Raw genomic sequence first — 18,595 nt, 5'->3', positions numbered from 1 at the left:
CTCTGCACCTCCCCAACTTGTACTCTGTCGCTCTCTCTCTCAAAAATAAATAAACATTGGGGTGCCTGGGTGGCTCATTCAGTTGAGCATTGGACTCTTGATTTTGGCTCAAGTCATGATCCCAGAGTTATGAGCTCAAGCCCCAAGTTGGGCTCTTTGCTGAGTGTGGAGCCTGCTTGGAATTCTCTCCCTCTCTCCCTCTGCCCCTCTGCCCTGCTTGCACAAACTCTGTCTTTCTCAAAAAAAAAAAAAAAAAAAAGATACAGTTTACTTTTTATTTTTTTAATGTTTATTTCTGAGAGACAGAGAGACAGACAGAGCGCCAGCAAGGGGAGGGACAGAGAGAGAGGGAGACACAGAATCCAAAGCAGGCTCCAGGCTCTGAGCTGTCAGCACTGAGCCTGACATGGGGCTCAAACTCCTGAATTGGGAGATCATGACCTGAGCCAAAGTTGGATGCTTAACCGACCCAGGGGCCCCAGAGCATTTTATTTTTTTTAATTATATTGGCAGGGCACCTGGGTGGCTCAGTGGGTTAAGTGGCCGACTTCAGGTCATGATCTCGTGGGTTATGAGATCAAGCCCCACGTCGGGCTCTGTACTAACATAGCCTGCTTGGAATTCTCTCTCTCCCTCTCTCTCTCTGCCCCTTCTCCACTGTGCTCTCTCTCTCTCTCTCTCTCTCTCTCTCTCTCTGTATCAAAATAAAAATAAACTGGGGCGCCTGGGTGGCGCAGTCGGTTAAGCATCCGACTTCAGCCAGGTCACGATCTTGCGGTCCGTGAGTTCGAGCCCCGCGTCGGGCTCTGGGCTGATGGCTCAGAGCCTGGAGCCTGTTTCCGATTCTGTGTCTCCCTCTCTCTCTGCCCCTCGCCCGTTCATGCTCTGTCTCTCTCTGTCCCAAAAATAAATAAACGTTGAAAAAAAAATTTTAAAAATAAAAAAAAAATAAAAATAAACTTAAAACAAGTTATATTGGCAATGCATATTAAAATTAATATTTTTATGTTCCAAATTCTGAGTATATTGGGTTAAATAAGATGCCTCTATGAAAGAAAAAGATACAAGTAACATTAATTTGTTAAGTCTTGGTAAAGCCTTTCTTGGTATGTTTCCCAGAAATTGAAAAGTGAATGAGTTTAACTGGGTAACAAATCCTTTTGAAAGTCAGGTGGTTTCCAATTCCTTAGCTTTCAACAAAACTGAAAATTGAGTTATTAGCTGATAGGTTATTAAAATTAATTTTTGATAATAGGTTGCCATGTGATTTTTGGCACATAACTCAGAAGGGGCACAAATAATCGAGAAAGACTGCAATAATAAAACCCTTTCCATTCTCATTTACTTATTATTTTATTTATTTTGAGAGAGAGAGACAGGGCAAGCAGGGGAGGGGCAGGGAGAGAGGGAGACAAAGAATCTGAAGCAGGCTCCAGGCTCTGAGCTGTCAGTACAGAGCCTGATGTGGGGCTTGAACTCACTAACCACAAGATCATGACCTGAGCTGAAGTAGGATGCTCTCAACCAACTGAGCCACCCAGGGACCACTCATTTACTTATTTATGTAAACAAGGTAATATTTAACCACCAATACATGGGCTAATAAAAACACAGGCCCAAGAGAGACATTTTCACTAAAATTTTGTTTTCTTGTTAATAATTATTTATAATTTATAATATATTGCTTTGATCAATTGTGTACTAATAATAATTATAATGCTATTCAGTCCAAAAGAAATTTAGCACCTGTAACCTAATGATCATAGGATATTTTTTTGATTTCAAATCTTATGTATTTTGTTATTACAAACAAGAACAATAAGGTAATCAGTAAAAGACTTTCAAGGATAAGAATATGTTACATCAAGATAAAATATTGTGGGGAGAAGGGCAATGGATTTTACAAACTCAAGAAAAAAATGGCACAAGATAAAATTCCAACTTTAAAGAAGAACTTGTTTGTCTGTTTTTTTAAAAAATGGATAATGGTAGGGGTGACTGGGTGGCTCAGTCGGTTGAGCATCCGACTTTGGCCCAGGTCATGATCCCACCCTTCATGGGTTTGAGCCATGTGTCGGGCTCTGTGCTGACAGCTCAGAGCCTGGATCCTGCTTCAGATTCTGTGTCTCCCTCTCTCTGCCCCCCCCACTCTGTCTGTCTCCCAAAATAAACATTAAAAAAAAATTATTTAAAAAAAATGGATAATGGTAGGCACTGAGCTGCCATGGTATTTAGATTCTTTTTTTTTTTTTTTTTTTTTAAGTAGGCTCCATGCTCAACATAGGGCTCCAACTCAGGACCCTGAGATCAAGAGTCACATGCTCTGCCAACTGAGCCAACCAGGCACCCTTACGATGGTATTTAGTTTCTATTAGATACATTTTTTATTTAAAAAAAAAATTTTTATATTTATTTATTTTTGAGAGACAGAGCATGAGCAGGGGAGGGGCAGAGAGAGAGAAGGAGACACAGAATCAGAAGCAGGCTCCAGGCTCTGAGCTCTCAGCACAGAGCCCGACATGGGGCTTGAACCCACGAACTGTGAGATCATGACCTGAGCCGAAATTGGACACTTAACCGACTGAGCCACCCAGGCGCTCCTCTATTAGATACATTTTTTAAAGGTTTTATACCAATTTTATTTTATTTAAAAAAAATTTTTTAATGTTTATTTTTGAGAGAGTCACAGAATGCAGGTGGGGGAGGGGCAGAGAGAGAGAGGTAGACACAGAATCTGAAGCAGACTCCAGAGTCTGAGCTGTCAGCACAGAGCCTGATGCAGGGCTCAAACTCAAGAGCCGTGAGATCATGACCTGAGTCAAAGTAGGATGTCCAACAAACTGAGACACCCAGGCACCTCTGTAATAGCAATTTTATTTTTTTTATTTTTTATTTTTTTTAAAACATTTTTTTTAACGTTTATTTATTTATTTTTGAGACAGAGAGAGACAGAGCATGAATGGGGGAGGGTCAGAGAGAGGGAGACACAGAATCGGAAACAGGCTCTGAGCTGTCAGCACAGAGCCCGACTCGGGCTCAAACTCACGGACCGTGAGATCATGACCTGAGCCAAAGTCGGCCGCCCAACCGACTGAGCTACCCAGGCGCCCCTGTAATAGCAATTTTAAATGTCAGTATATGAAATAAGCCAGAAATTATTATATCCTTTGAAATTATTCAACCTTATAATACAAATTCTAAAACTGATTTTGGAGAACACAGAAACTCGAAAGTTCAAAGACTGCTGGCTGAAGACAATAGCAGGAAATATCTGGCCTATAGGTGCATCAATGTATCTTTGCTGAATTTAATTAGCAGCAAAGGTAAGACTAGAGGCAGGAGACCAATAGGAAATTGTTACCATAGTCCATTCACTCTGAATATTAATTGATGGCCTGACTGGCCAGTCTGTGCTGGGAGCTGTACTATGCTCCTGACATCAAATAATAACCATGGCCTTGCCTTCAGGAGTTCACAGGCCTGGAGAAAGAGAATGAGGGCTAAACATGGCAGGAATATCGAGGGTGGAGTTCAGCAGACAGGTGTCAGCAATACTGACACTGGCTTATCTGCCATGTCTGTGTTTTTACCCATATTTTCCTTTTTCTTAAGTTTATTTATTTTTGAAAGAGAGAGAGAGAGAGAGAGAGAGAGAGAGAGAGAATGCATGCAAGCAGTGCAGAGAGAAAGAGAGAGAGAGAGAGAGAGAGAGAGAGAGAGAGAGAGAGAGAGAGAGAGAACCACAGCAGCTTCCCAGCTGTCAGCACAGAGCCTGATGTGGGGCTCTTAGATCGTGACCTGAGCTGAAATCAAGAGTCCAACTGACAGGGGCGCCTGGGTGGCGCAGTCGGTTAAGCGTCCGACTTCAGCCAGGTCACGATCTTGCGGTCTGGGAGTTCGAGCCCCGAGTCGGGCTCTGGGCTGATGGCTCAGAGCCTGGAGCCTGTTTCAGATTCTGTGTCTCCCTCTCTCTCTGCCCCTCCCCCGTTCATGCTCTGTCTCTCTCTGTCCCAAAAATAAATAAACGTTGAAAAAAAAAATTAAAAAAAAAAAAAGAGTCCAACTGAGCCACCCAGGTGCCCCAACCACCAATTTTTTAAAAACAAAAATAAGTCCTGCTCATTTTAAGAATTCAAATAACACCAAATATAAAAAGTGAAAGGTCATCTTTGTCCCACACCATCCTTCTTCTGCAACCACAGTTACATAACGGGATGATTTTTATGATAACACACCCCAAGTAGGAAAGGATGTGGAGTAAGTTATGCACACAGGCACATGCTCAGTGTAGGTTAAGGATGAAACTGCTATACTCTTTGTGTGTCCAGTTGCTTCTGGATTCCGGGGCCCAGTGAGCTTTGTGCATAACCCCTGCAGGCAGATTTTTTTCCTGGGGCAGTGCTAACCCTAGTTCCAATTCGTCTCACCCCTTTCTGAAACTTGCATGTTTGAAAACCCTGCTGGTTAACCCAGTTGAATCTCTAAATGGTCTAATTAGTAGGTCTTCCCAGCACCCCCTCCAGGGGCCAGCATGTCCTGTCTCAGAACTTGACAGACCTCAGTTCACAGGAGGTGAGGGAGGGAAGGGAAGGCTGAGTAGGCTCTCAGTCTACACAGCTGCACTACAGAGCTGTTTGGGAAGCTTTGAAGCTCGGAGCCCACATCTGCTGCCCTCTGGGCAGGAAGAGAGCAAGCTGTATTGGCCAGGGGAGCACCAGCCATTCACTTCACTCTTTTTTCACTTTTCTCACTTCTGAGATGTTTGGCAGTTCATACAACAAAGGCAGATGATAAAGTGTGCCTATAGAGTGGAAAAACGTGCAGCCATTAAAAACACAGATTGTGGAAGCGCCTGGGTGGCTCAGTCGGTTAAGCAGCCAGCTTTGGCTCAGGTCATGATCTCCCAGTTCATGAGTTCGAATCCCATGTTGGCCATTTGCTGACAGCTCAGAACCTGGAGCCTGCTTCGGATTCTGTGTCTCCCTCTATCTCTGCCCCTCCCCAGCTCGCACTCTGTCTTTCTCAAAAATAACCTGGAGCCTGTTTCCGATTCTGTGTCTCCCTCTCTCTCTGCCCCTCCCCCGTTCATGCTCTGTCTCTCTCTGTCCCAAAAATAAATAAAGGTTGAAAAAAAAAAAAAAAAAAAAAAAAAAAAACAACAACAACAACAAATTTAAAAAAATTAAAAACGCCGATTATGAAGGCAGTAAAATGTTTATGGTATGCTAAGGAAAAGTAGTAAATTGTAAGAACAGTTCTTAATATACAATTACTGTAATTACTATACTGCTACAATCACATAATCCTATGTGTACACATAGGAGAGCTGATATTAGAAACAAAATTAGTTATTGTTGTTAAGCCTATTAGTGGGATTATGAGTGGTTTTGCAGGTTTTTTTCTTCACACACACACAGACACACACACACACACACACACACACACACACACAACTTGCATTCTTTTTTTCCTTAAAAGGAACACGTTTTAACTTCCTGGGCACATCGGCTGAGGAAAATCCCAGCCCAGTGAAGTCAGCACCTAAGTTCCCCCAGAGACTCCGATGCCTGAAGGGAGAGGTCCTGGGCTAAGCATGTGCAGAGGGCTGCCCCAGAGGCCGAAACCAAGTGTAAATGAGACATGTGGTATTTGCATGACTAACCCAGGGAAAAAACCCACCAGAGAGTTATTTCTATTTAAGCACAGAAAAATGCAGAAGTAAATCTCCTTGAACCTAACTTGACTTTAAAAGGAAACCAAACTTGCCTCTGAAGTTTTTGCTAGGTGGGGGGTGGGAAGACCTTTTGTAAGGAGGGAGAGTCAAGTTCAGGCTCCAGCGACCTTCACCAGAGAACCAAACTCTTTCAAGGGGGGGTGTCTAGATTCCTAAGTTAGTGCAAACGGTTCTGAGTTCATAAACCCACTGAGCCTTCACTTTAGACCAGCCCTGCTTAACCAAGCTAAGTTTGTGAACTTTGGTAATCATAAAAGCTACAGAACTTCTTCCAGAAAAGTGTACATCAGCCCAAAAATTTGAAACAATTTCAGGGTTTTCATTGATCCCACTCCCCAAAATCCTAAACAATCCTACTTATCCCCCAGATTAAGAACCCCTACTGGGTCCGAGTAAATTCGATGTCTCACAAGTATCTAACATGAGCACTATTTTTCAAGCCTGTTAATAGGACTGTAATGAATAAATACAAATTCATTTAAAAGAAATACTGGATTCAGAGAGTTGTTGTTATGTTTTCCAGAGAGACAGTAAGTGGGTAGGTCCAGGAGCATGTTGAAAGTGTTCTCCTATCCCAGGTGTCCTTCATCCTGCAGAAAGACTGTCTCTTGCTAGCGGGTCCCCTGCCCCAGGACCCAGGCATTGGAGGGCGTGGGACTCCGGATCTCAACCTTGGAGGATCTGCCAAAGCAGACCCTGGCTTTTCGGGATTTTTTTGTTTTTGTCCCACCAAAATGCTGCAGCTGCTGGTTGGTTCACATGTGTTTAAGTTTTATTCTCCAATTATGACCGGGTTTTCCGGACGTGGACTGTCAGCCCGAATCCAAAGAGTTACGGGCGTGGGCCTGAGCTCGAGGTGCAGCCACTGAGGTCGCTGCGGGCGAGCACCCCGGGGTGAGCCGCTAGGGGCCCTGGCGTGGGCGGCATGTCCTGCCCGCGAGCTCCCTCCCCTGGGCGCACCGGGGCGCCGGGCCCTGACCCGGGGAGTTCACCGGCGTCTTGCCGGAGGGGCGCGCAATGCGGGGCAGCAATGGCGCTGGGAGCTCTGGCTCCAGACTCGCCGTGACCTTGCGCTGGACCGCGCGGGGCCCGAGGCTATGCACTCCCTGAACATCCTCGATCTTCGCGGCTGGCGGATTAATGGGAAGAGGCAGGAGAAGGGTGCATAGCGCAGCCCATTCCCCATTGCTGCCAGCTCCAGGACCATCACCCCTCCCGGCTCAGCACTCATTTCCGGAGAAGTTCAAAGACCCTGTCCAATGATTTCGACACTGGCAACCAAACAGGGCTGGTTCTAGGTGCCTGGGGCTGGCTCAGTACGGGGCTCATCTGGCAACAGTATCTGGCACACAGTTAAGTGTGTGCATCTGTTGAATAAATCAATTATTTTATTTTTCACGTGTGAACCGTGTCTGCTTCAACAGCACTTCCAACAGCGAGCCCCCTGTTAGGAGTGGGTATAGTCAGTGATGTGCGAAGAAGGGTGAGGAGACAGCTGGGGACGTGGAGGGAAATGTGCGGGCCCAGAGAGCAGCTTCTCAGCGCGCCCGAAAAGTCAGCTTCCACAACCTGTCCCGGCGTTGCGCCTCGGTGCGGCAGACCTCCGCGCAGAAAGTCAGAACAGCAGGCCGCCAGTCCTGGGGTCAGGGGGGTGGAAAGATGCACAGAAGAGAGGCCCAGGGGTGACACTCCTCACTCGACAGCAGGGTACAGGTCCGGCTCTACTGGGTACTAAAGACGTGGGATCGGAGAAGCTCAAGGCCAGGAGTCCTGGACAGAAGGAAGCCCCAAATCTTCCCGCGGGGTGCAGAGCGACACTTCCACTTGGCTGGAAAGGCAGATACCACAGTGGTGAGCGCCTTTTGCTGCCCGGTCTCGGGCTTCCCTGGTCCTGGAGGACAACGTCCGCCTCCAGGGGGCGAAATGTTCCTTCCTTTCTTCCGCGCAGGGGTTGAGATCTAAGTTAGAAGCTGAGCTCAACGGAAAAGAATGAGACTGAGCCAACAAAACGTGTATATACATAATCCTGATGGGACAAAGAATAAAGCAGTACCACCAAACACGGCAGTAAGGAAGGATTACTTAGTAAGGAATGAAAATGGGGGGGGGGGGGGGGGGGGAGGACCTAAGCTCCACATTATGCATCAAAATAAACTCCAAGAGGATTAAAATGCGAAATATTTTAAAGAACATAGAAAACACTACATTAAGTGGGATAAAACAGTTAAGTTTGTGGCTAAACGTCAGCGTTCTCGAGGCTTTGTAACAATAGAAGAAACTTCAAAAGAAACTAACGTTTACAAACTGAAAACTGGATTTTAAAAGACAAAAGCTTGAGAAAAAAAAGTTTGCGCCAAATAATAATCAGAAAATGCCAAAAATGTATAAAAGTTTGTTTGAATGTAGAAACAATTAAGATAACAATAGACAAAGAATGTAAATAATGCAATTCACAAGGAGAAATAGAATTAGTACCCAAGAACATGGGGAAATGTTTGTGGTTCTTGACAATCAAAAATTATACATTTAAGGGGCCCCTGGGTGGCTCAGTCGGTTAAGCACCCGACTTCTGCTCAGGTCATGATCCCCCAGTTCATGGGTTCAAGCCAGCCCCACGTTGGGCTCTGTGCTGACAGCTCAGAGCCTGGAGCCTAGTTCAGGTTCTGTTTCACCCTCTCTCTCTGCGCCTCCCCAACTCACACTGTCTCTCTCTCTCTCTCTCTCTCTGTCTCTCTCTCTCTGTCTCTCAAAAATAAATAAACATTACATTTTTTTTTAATTTTAAGTTTAAATTTTAAACTTAAAACAACCTTGACATAGTACCTGACATTTACTAAAGTAGCAAAGATGTTAAGACTATAATGCATAATATTAGCAAAATGGTAAAATTAAACAAAGTCATGATAGCTTCATACAGTTCTTTTGAACAGCAGTATGATGATCTTCATTCATCCAGCAAATAGCTATTGAGGAGTAATGGAGAACAGACAAGAAACATACACTGCATGAGGTGGTGATCACTTTAAGAAGAAAAACTGCTAGTGATGGGATGTGCTGTTTGAATCTGGTGAGGGTAGACTTCTCTGATAAGATAGCATTTGAACAGAGACGTGAACAAAGCAAAAGAACAAATCTTGTTCATATTTGTGGGAAGAGTGCTCCAGGTTAGAGGGAACAGAAAGTACAAAGCCCCTGAAGCAAGAGCATATGACTGGTAGGACACCATCTGATTCCTTTCAATCATGCAGAAATACTTGAAATATTTTAAAAATTGGTTTACTTTATATACATATTACAGCAATGATGAATTCATTACACTGAGATGATATATAGTAACCAACAAAACCTTAGCCTCCATGGAAGCTGACATTACAAAAAGATTGCCCTCACCCCCATCCTCTTCCATAAGATACTACTCCTTCATTTTCAGTACACTCAGCACTTTTCTAAATGAAGTATCCAAAGATATGAGTATTGCCACAGTTCATGGAAAAGCTCTTCAAAGTAAAAACAAAACAAGTGTTGTTTTTTTTTTTAATGGGTTTATCCTCTGCCCTGGAATTCCATACTCAAACATCTGTCTGTCCACTTGACCTCTCCAAACGGATGCCACACTGAAATGTCCAAAACTGACCACCTGTTCTCCATCCCCCCATCACACATACTTCCCCCACACACACCACAAAGAAGACTTTAACAGTTCTTCAAGTCTTTGTCTCAGTTAATAGCAAGTTAATTCTTTCATTTGCTCAGACCAAAACATGGAGTCATCCTTGACTCTTCTTTCCTTTAAAATCAAGTCAGGCCATGTCAGTCCTCTATTTAAACCTGTTCTTGTCTCCATCAGATGTAAAAGCTGAAGTGCTCACCATGCCCTAAAGGCCCAGTCACCTTTTTGACCTTTTCACCTTATACTCACTAGCCTTTCCATCACTCCCATCTGTCAGACCAGCCTCCTTGCTGCTCCTCAAACACACCAGGCACGTGCCTACCTCAAGCCCTTCGGACTTGTTCCCTCTACCAGGAATGCTTTTCCCCTCCAGACTCTTGTTGTGATCAGTGCCTCACTTCCTTCAGATCTTTACTCAGAAGTCAAAGCAACTTTCTCAGTGAGGCAAACATACAAAAACACCCTGCTTTGGATCTTCCAGTTTATCAGAATCTAAAAATCTATCTATATCTATATCTATATCTATATCTATATCTATATCTATCTGTTTTTTCACTGACATATCCCCAGTGCCCAGAACAGTGCTTGCCACATGATAGGTGCTTGATAAATATTCACTGAATAAATGAGGGGGGAAGGGAAAGAAGATAACAGTGTGGTAAAGATAAGAGACAAGGAGAAACATTAACAGAAAAGTAACTTAGGGATACTGCTTAAGAATACAGGTGATAGTGCAAAAGATTCTGCAAAATATAAATGAATGCCTGGGTCACCAAGATAAAAGCTATGAGCCATATATTCTCTGACAAGATTGGCTCCCTCCCTGGCTCCTAGTTTATTTACATCCAGCTCCATCGTCAGAATCACGGTCTTCTGAGGGGTAAGAACACCAGAATCTACACCATGCCCTGCCCCACAGACACACATTGGCCCTGAAAGGCCATGTGGCAGAGCTGATGGGACAAAGGGATGCCCAAGATTTGTAACAGAAAATTCAACTCAAATTAGTTTAAATCCTAAAAGGCCTTTATTGTCTCAGAAGCAACGAGTACTTGACTAATGGTTTGATCCAGAAATTCCCAACATCTTCAGGAGCTGGACTCTCTTGAGACTCCCTCAGCTCTGCCCTCCTGCTGTGTGTTGGCCTTGTCCTTACTCTATTTTTCCTATGGGTACAGAAATGGCTGCAGTTCTTTCAGGTGGTACATCCTTATACCACACCATCCATACGATTACTGGGCTTCAATCTATTTGGGCCAATGTCTGTCATGTGCCCATCCCAAAGCAACTGCTGTGGCCAGAGAAAAGCCAACAGGCAGAGGAGGGCAGAGCTGGCGTAGGTCCTTCCCTGCACCAGTCAACTGGGCGAGGAGAATGAGGTCTCTCTAACTGGTTAAGGACGAACTGTTGGGGCTGGAGGTGAAGTCAATCCTACCTAGAAAGCGTGGCTCTTCTATAGACAGGAGAAGGTGGCATGGATGAGGGACCTGCCACAAGATCCACAACAAAGGCATATCCATTCAGGGCTGGAGGTGCTGGATACCACTGTCTATTTCTATCTTACTGGGGTCTAATTACCATCCCTTCACCAGGCAAGCCCTGTAAAGGCTCCCAAATAATGTCACTAAATTTCTTTTGGGAACCTGGTACAAATCCCTAAATAGCACAATATGGAGGTCATTTCAGTCATGGTCTCCTTTGGTTCCTGGTCAATCAATCGCACTGTGCCCCTTCCCTCCCTGTCATCCCAGGCTAACTCTCCAAATGCAAGTGAGTTCAGTAACCTAGCTTCTCCTGCACTCTTGGGCTGATGCTGCTCCCTGCCCTGCCTGCCACTACCCCCAGCCTCCTGAGCCTATCACCTGGAACCTTTGTTCACTTACAGAAAGGAGCTCCTTCTACTTTCTGCCTTAACTGAAATCTGGCTGAAGATATGGCTTCCCTTGCTGGACCTCTTGAGACATCCCAACTCATTCCAATAGCCCACTTCCATGGGACAAGGATCAGCATCCTTCCACCCCTCAACTGCCTCTCCTGGATCACCACTCTTCTTTGAGACTGCCATCTCTTCCTTGGCACGCCATCTACCTACCTCCAGATATTCACCGAGGACTTGAGCCCCTGGCTCTCAGAGTTCTCGGGGGAAATATTGCCACCATCTTAGATGACTTAGTGTCTCTGCGGATAACACATTATACATCTTAATTTTAAAGTCTCTGACTCCCTTGTCTTCAACGACCTTTGCCCTTCTTTCCACTTGGGGCACTTATCCCCTTGGCCACACTCTGAGCCTTGTCATCATTTAGAAGTGCTACGCTCTCTGACAAAATCCCATTCTCCAAACATAGTTTGCTCTTGCAGCTCTCCTTTCCTTACTTCACTGCCTCATTTGTCTCCTTTCCTTCCAACTTCTTGTCATCACATACCACTGAGCAATAGTGGGGAAAATTTCATCCACCTCTGGACTGGGGCCAGGGTCTCCAGTTTCAGCCCACTCACATTTGGATTCTCTCTTTACTATATCCCTGAAGCTGCTCTTTCCAATGTCACCAGAAACTTCATATTGTTAAGATAGAGGGACACTTCAAGCCTTGTCCTATTAGTCCTCTCTCTACGTTGACCAGTTCCTCCTCATTCTTGAAATTCTCCTCTCCTGCACTACTGAGACACCAGTCACTCCTCATTTTCTTTTATCTTCTTAGAGCTCTTTCTCCATCTTCCTCACTAATTCCTTTTCCTCCATCAATCCCATAAATATCGCTGTTCAGGGTGTTGCCCTGGGTTTACTTCTCTCATTTTACAAATCCTTGTCAGCTTATCTCACAAAGGTTTCAATAACCACTCACTCAAATACCAATGATGCCCAAGTCTACACCTTGGCCTTGCTCCATAGCTGATTGTCCTTTGGATATTGCTACCAGTGTGCCCCTCAAAGAACCTTAAACTCCACATGTCCAAAATTGAACTTTCTATTCTGTAACCTCAATTCCCCATTCTCTTCACTAAACATCAGACCCTGTGTGAAATAGCAGAGTCTACATTAAGACCAGCAGGTGCTGCCTCTCCCCTGGACAGAAAAGGAAACTTGAACCATATTCATTATTATGAATTTAAGATGCATTAAAATGTCCCAAACATTCTTTTTAGTCAGGAGGTCGGTAAATATAAAACATGCATAATCCTGAGTTGCTCAACAGTGAATTCTTCTCCACGAATGATTTCAGAAGGAAACGTTCTGCCGTGGCCAGCTACCATCTTGGGTCGGCAGGTGACCCAAGTCATGAACTGTGGAAGATGACCTAGGTGAGCAGGTCCAGTGCAATGTCTGCATGTTCACAAATGAGTTTTGCTTTATAGCAAATTTAACCTTTCTATGAGAAGAGACTGGGTCACACATAAAGCTAAAATAGATGGACACTCCAGGAAGGTGCTAGGTTTCTGGGTTTCATAGCCTCTCCTGAACTGTGGATTCTCAGAGTAAGGGACCAGCTTTTACATAAGTGAAGTTTCCTAGAAATGTGGATGCCAGCTCTGGTAATGGAGCTCCCAAAAATGGCTGGAGGGCAAAACAATCCCTATTGACACGATTCCTCTGACAGATGCAGTGTAATCTGAGGTCTGAGGATGAACAAAGTTTTGGACAACATTAATTAACCTATTTAATTTGTCATCTGTTTGAGAACTCTTGGTGCATGATGCAAGAAACTAAAATCTAACCAACTGCTTTAAGAAAGAAAGAACAGGATCATTGAGTGTTTCAAGCATCAACTAAACTAGAGGAATGGGAGTTTGACCTTGGTCAGATACAACTGGCACTGAAGATTCAACATCTGGCTTTCTTCACACCCTAGGTTCAACTTTCCTCACTACAGATTGGATTCCTTGGTGTGACTGACTGCCAATAGCCCCCAGGCCTCTCTCACATCCCACCTGTCCCCAGCAGACAGGGACTAGACTATTCTCTCTTTGCTCTGAGGAAGGATTCTGGCCTGGCAGAGCCTGCTTGGGATTCTTTCTCCTCTCTCTCTGCCCCTCCCCTGCTTGCTCTCTCTCTCTCTCAAATAAATAAATAAACTTAAAAAAGAGAGAGAGAATAGCATCTTTGACAGAGCAGTATTGTGTGGCAGACAGGCAAACAAGCTGTACATTTTAATTATTGCCCAATCACCTGGCTGCATACGCCCCTTTAGCTCTTAATGGAACCATGTGATGTAATCCTGTTCAGGTAGAGGTCAAGTTTTATCAGTAGAATTCTTTTCTGGAAACTGCTGTGGTGTTACTTTGCACAAAGTAGTTATTAGAAAGTTGATGTTCCTCACCATAAGGAACCAGGGAAAAATGAAGCAGGTCAGGAGGAAATGCTGGGAGTCTGCTGCTGCTGTCATATGTCAGTCTTGACACACCAGGAACTCACAAAGGGATTAATCCAGGGACCCTAGGATCTTTGGCATACATTTTCCAATCACACAACACCTAGAATATTTATGGCTTGCCAGTTTAGAGAAAAACGTTGCACCAGTTAAATTCTTAATTGCAACCAATACCTCAAACTCACCTCAAAATAGCTTACTATTTTGTAAATTGCAAACTCACCTCAGAATACCTTGGAACCGAACCCAGGATTGGCTTCAGGGATTGATACACTGTCAGATCATACTGTCCTCCTTTCTCAGTTCTATTTGCATGTTGATTCACTCTCTTTCCTATAGATAGGCCTTTTCTAAGCAGTGGAAAGCTTGACCAACATAGCAATTGGAGCATCTGCAAGGTTCCAGGGAAAACTGCATTTGGCCCAGCCCAGATCATATAAATGCCCCTGTATTCAAGGGAGAGGTCCTTCATTACCAGAATGTACAGGGATGATCACTGGACGAACCTTTGCCAGGTAGGTGACTTTCAATTTGTGTTGACTACCTATTATCAGATATTTTTAGGTTTATTTTTTTCTGATTATAAAATAAAGGCTCAGTGTTTAAAATCCATAAAGTTCTGGGGCACCTGGGTGGCTCAGTCCGTTAAGGTTCCGATTTCAGGTCAGATCATGATCTCGCAATTTGTGAGTTCAAGCCCCGCGTCAGGTTCTGTCCTGACAGCTCGGAGCCAGGAGTCTGCTTCTGATTCTGTGTTTCTCTCTCTCTGCCTCTCCACCACTCACACTCTGTCTCTCTCTCTCTCTTTCAAAAATAACATTAAAAAAATTTTTTAATACAAAAGTTCAGAAAGGAAAAAGGGGTAGGAAATATCCCATAATTCCACCACTTAAATGACAGCCAATGTTAGCCTTCTGTTCTTTGGTTTAATGCTTTAAAAAAAAAAATCGCTCTTATATATAATTTTGCTTCCTGATTTTCACTTAACATGCATTTCCCCAAATCATAAAAATTCCTTGAAACATTGCTTTAAAGAGCCATATCCTATACTCTGAAAACTTTTTAACCACCTCATTCAGAAGGAAAGAAGGCAGTGGAGTGAGTCAGCATTCCTCCCATACATGAGCTCTGTCCTCAGGCACTTCAGTTCATAGGATTCAGTTCTTTCAGAAAAGGAGCCATCATACTGGAATTCCCCTCCCCCATTTCCTGCATTCCTCTAACACTTTCAAACTTGTCTCATCCACATCCATCTGCTCTAGGCTTAGAGGATTTCCTATGAACTTGGTTAGTGGTTCAAACACTTTATTTACTTTCTTTTTCTTTAATGTTTATTTTGAGAAAGAGAGTGTGCGTGTGCAAGAGTGGGGAGGGACAGAGATAGAGAATCCCATGCAGGCCCTGAGTTGTCAGCACAGGCCTGACACAAGGCTCCATCTCAGGAACTGTGAGATCATGACATGAGCTGAAATCAAGTCAGACGCTTAACCAACTGACCACCAGGTGCCCCTAGACAAACACTTTTTTATTTTTTTAATGTTTATTTATTTTTGAGAGAGAGAGAGGGAGACAGAATCCAAAGCAGGCTCTGCACTGTCAGCACAGAGCCTCGACCCAGAGCTCAAACTCACAGATCATGAGATTGTGACCTGAGACAGTCAGATGCTTAACTGACTGGGCCACCTAGGCGCCCTTAATTTTTTTCTTTATGATGCTTTATATTTTTTTAATGTTTATTTATTTTGAGGGAAAGAGTGTGAGCAGGGGAGGGGCAGAGAGAGGGAGAGAGAATCCCAAGCAGGCTCTGAGCTGTTAGCACAGAGCCCAATGTGGGGCTTGATCCCATGAACCATGAAATCATGACCTGAGCTGAAATCAAGAGTCAGAGGCTTAACCGACTGAGCCACCCAGGTGCCCCCAAGGCAAACACTTTAAATTTGAATCCTGAAACTTTGTAGCAATATCATCTTGGAAATTCCTTTTACGTATCTAAATATCATGTGCAAATGGGGATTTTGTCATAGTTTTTATGAGGATTAAATTATATGTTTGTAAAACACTTAGCACATAATAGATGATCAACAAGTGGTAGTGAAAACAGCAAAACCCAGTTCTCCTCTAACTATAGTCCTCTCCTCCCTTGCCCTTCTCTCTCAACCATGTTCCTTGAAATGATTTATACTTGTTGTCTCTATTTGCTCATCTCCCATTTATATCCCCATTCACTGTAATCTGGCTTTGTTTACCCCTCTACTGAAACTGCTCACCAAAGATCTCCACTCTAGATGCCTTCAGGGACCTTTGAGTCACTTCTTAATCTTTCTGTATATAGTCACAATTTCTCCTTCAAACTTCTCTTTTAGTTTCCATGACACCAGACTTCCCAATTTTCCCAATATTCAGACTGCCCCTTCTCTTTGTTGCCTGCACTCTTTCTTTTAAATAGTATTTATCAACTTCCACATGTCTTGAAAAAGCAGGCTTCTTTGCTATAATGTCTGAGTCAGAATTCTGTCTTTTCTACTTACCAAACTGAGTTCCTAAGTTATTTAACTTACCTCAGCCTCTTCATCTGCAAAAAGGTGACCCCTCTCTGGATAATCATCCTAATGGAGGCATTGTACACTGAATTCCCATTGGCATAATGGATTGGTAGGCATAAATTGGAATTCCAGACCTGGAAACCCGTTTCATAAGAATGTCAAAACTCAAACAAATATAATGCTCTTCAAAATATTTATTAACCATATGAAACTAAACAATATGAACTATGATATAAATGTTCCTTGAGGTATTTTTCTTCATAGGCTGGACTGGCTGAGGTTTCTTAGAACTCTTAGTTTAATGAGTTTGGACAGAACATGTCATCTTTTCCTGGTAAATCTTCCTAGAGCATACATAGATATTTTTCCTTAGTCCAGAGACCTTTGAACTGCATTGAAAATTAGGGTCTCTGCCACAAAGAAAAAAAAAGTTCAATGATGTTCAGATGAATGCTTCTCAAAGTTTTTAAAAGCTTAATGTTGGGAAAGGGTAAGTTTCAATGATGTCTTACTCCTCCAGTTTTACAAAAATCTACCTTGCTGAGCTTCTGAGAGATTTCTAACAATACAACCAGGTTTGCAGGAGAAACTTCTAGATCCACTCACTCTGCAATGTCAAATCAGTTCATTGATGCTTTTTTACGGGTCTACAAATGCCTTCAAAATACTGAATGAGGCAGGTTCCTCCAAATTCCTAGTTTCAGGCTTCACTTAGGATTTTCACAATATCCAAAACACTTTCAAATTCTTTTTTGATCCATCCTCCTTGTCGACCGCTTTCATTGGTCTTTAAAAATTTCACAAATAAATATACCTTAAGGATGCAATGACTTATTTGATCTGTTGGCTAAAGTCAGGGAGATGCTTTGTGGAGATGAACTGGGAGGAAAACTACTCTAATGTCAGGATGCTGCTTCTGCTTTAAGAATTAGAAGACAGCTTAAAGCATTAAGCTGTTAGCAATATTTTAAATACCATTATTTCTTGACCTCCGGAACAGAGTGAAAATGAAAACCAAAGCTTCAGAATTGGCCCTTCAAGACATTAGCTCACTAATTAAAGGGGACTGCCTTGGATTCGTGGCAAGTTAATGTAAGGCAACAATTCCATTTGCACTCAACTGCAATGTAGGATTCCTCCTACCCAACTGCATAGGTCAATATTTAAAATGCTTCTTCCTTACTAAAGTAAGCTTCCAAAACAGTTTTATCTGTTACATATGTCTCAAAAAATAACAGGCATTTAACTTTGCATTCCAGTTAACTTTTCTGGAAAATTCTTCAATGCTTCCATATTAGCAGTTGTAGCTTCCTCCTGGTGTTATGCTAACAAGTTCTCATTCTGTTATAAAAACAAACAAAACCTGTTCAGTGTGCAGTGTTCCCAGCTAATGAAAACCTATTCCCATGTGTCCATCCACATGTCCATCCCATGGTTCCTAGTTCAGGCCCTCTTTACTCTTACCCTGAGTCAGAACAATAGCTGTGAACCAGTCTACATGTAATCCCCTGCATCTACTCACTGCTCTACCACCAGCATCTTCCCAACTATGGAATTGTCCTTTGAGCTACCACTCTATCTGTAGAATCCCTCCAACATAGCACTTACTACATTTTACTGTCATTTATGTTTACCTGGGTCTCCCCTATTTTATCCTGAGTACCAAGGGGCAAAGACTATTTTTTACTGGTCTTTGGGCTACTAATTAGCACATAGAAGGCACTCAATGTAAGTATCCTGTGGTGAATGAATATAAGCCCAACTCTCCTCAGCTTTCAAATGGTAAGAATTCCTTCTTAGAAAACCAATTTTTTCCTACTTAATCTAATATTCTTAAACAATATGTGAAAATTTTACTGCAAATATCAACTTGATGAAAAACACCTGATTTTTTTTCTTTGAAGCTAGTGCACTTGAAAAATGCACCTTGACTTTGAGTGATCCCAATATACACCAATTATACTTTTTATAGCTTTGTCGTCAGTGACTACTGAAATGTGTTACCTACTCCAGTCTTTGCAGCTTTTTAGGCTGTCACCCACACTGATCAGCTTTCTTGTCTACTGTTCCTGCCTACACTAATTCTTTTCACACCTCTAAAATGTGCTTTTTAGCATGCCATAGGCTTAAAAGCTGAATAAAGTTATTAGAAATGTTTATAGTGGGAAGAAATAGACCCTAATCAAACAAATTGTTTACCATGATCAAAAAGCACAAGGATCTTGTGACATCTTTTTTGTGTGTGTGTGACCTTACTCTGGTTCTAATCTACATCAGA

The sequence above is a fragment of the Lynx canadensis genome, chromosome D1 (genome assembly GCF_007474595.2).
Source record: "Lynx canadensis isolate LIC74 chromosome D1, mLynCan4.pri.v2, whole genome shotgun sequence".
NCBI lineage: Eukaryota > Metazoa > Chordata > Mammalia > Carnivora > Felidae > Lynx > Lynx canadensis.
Note: the sequence above shows the minus strand (reverse complement) of the source record.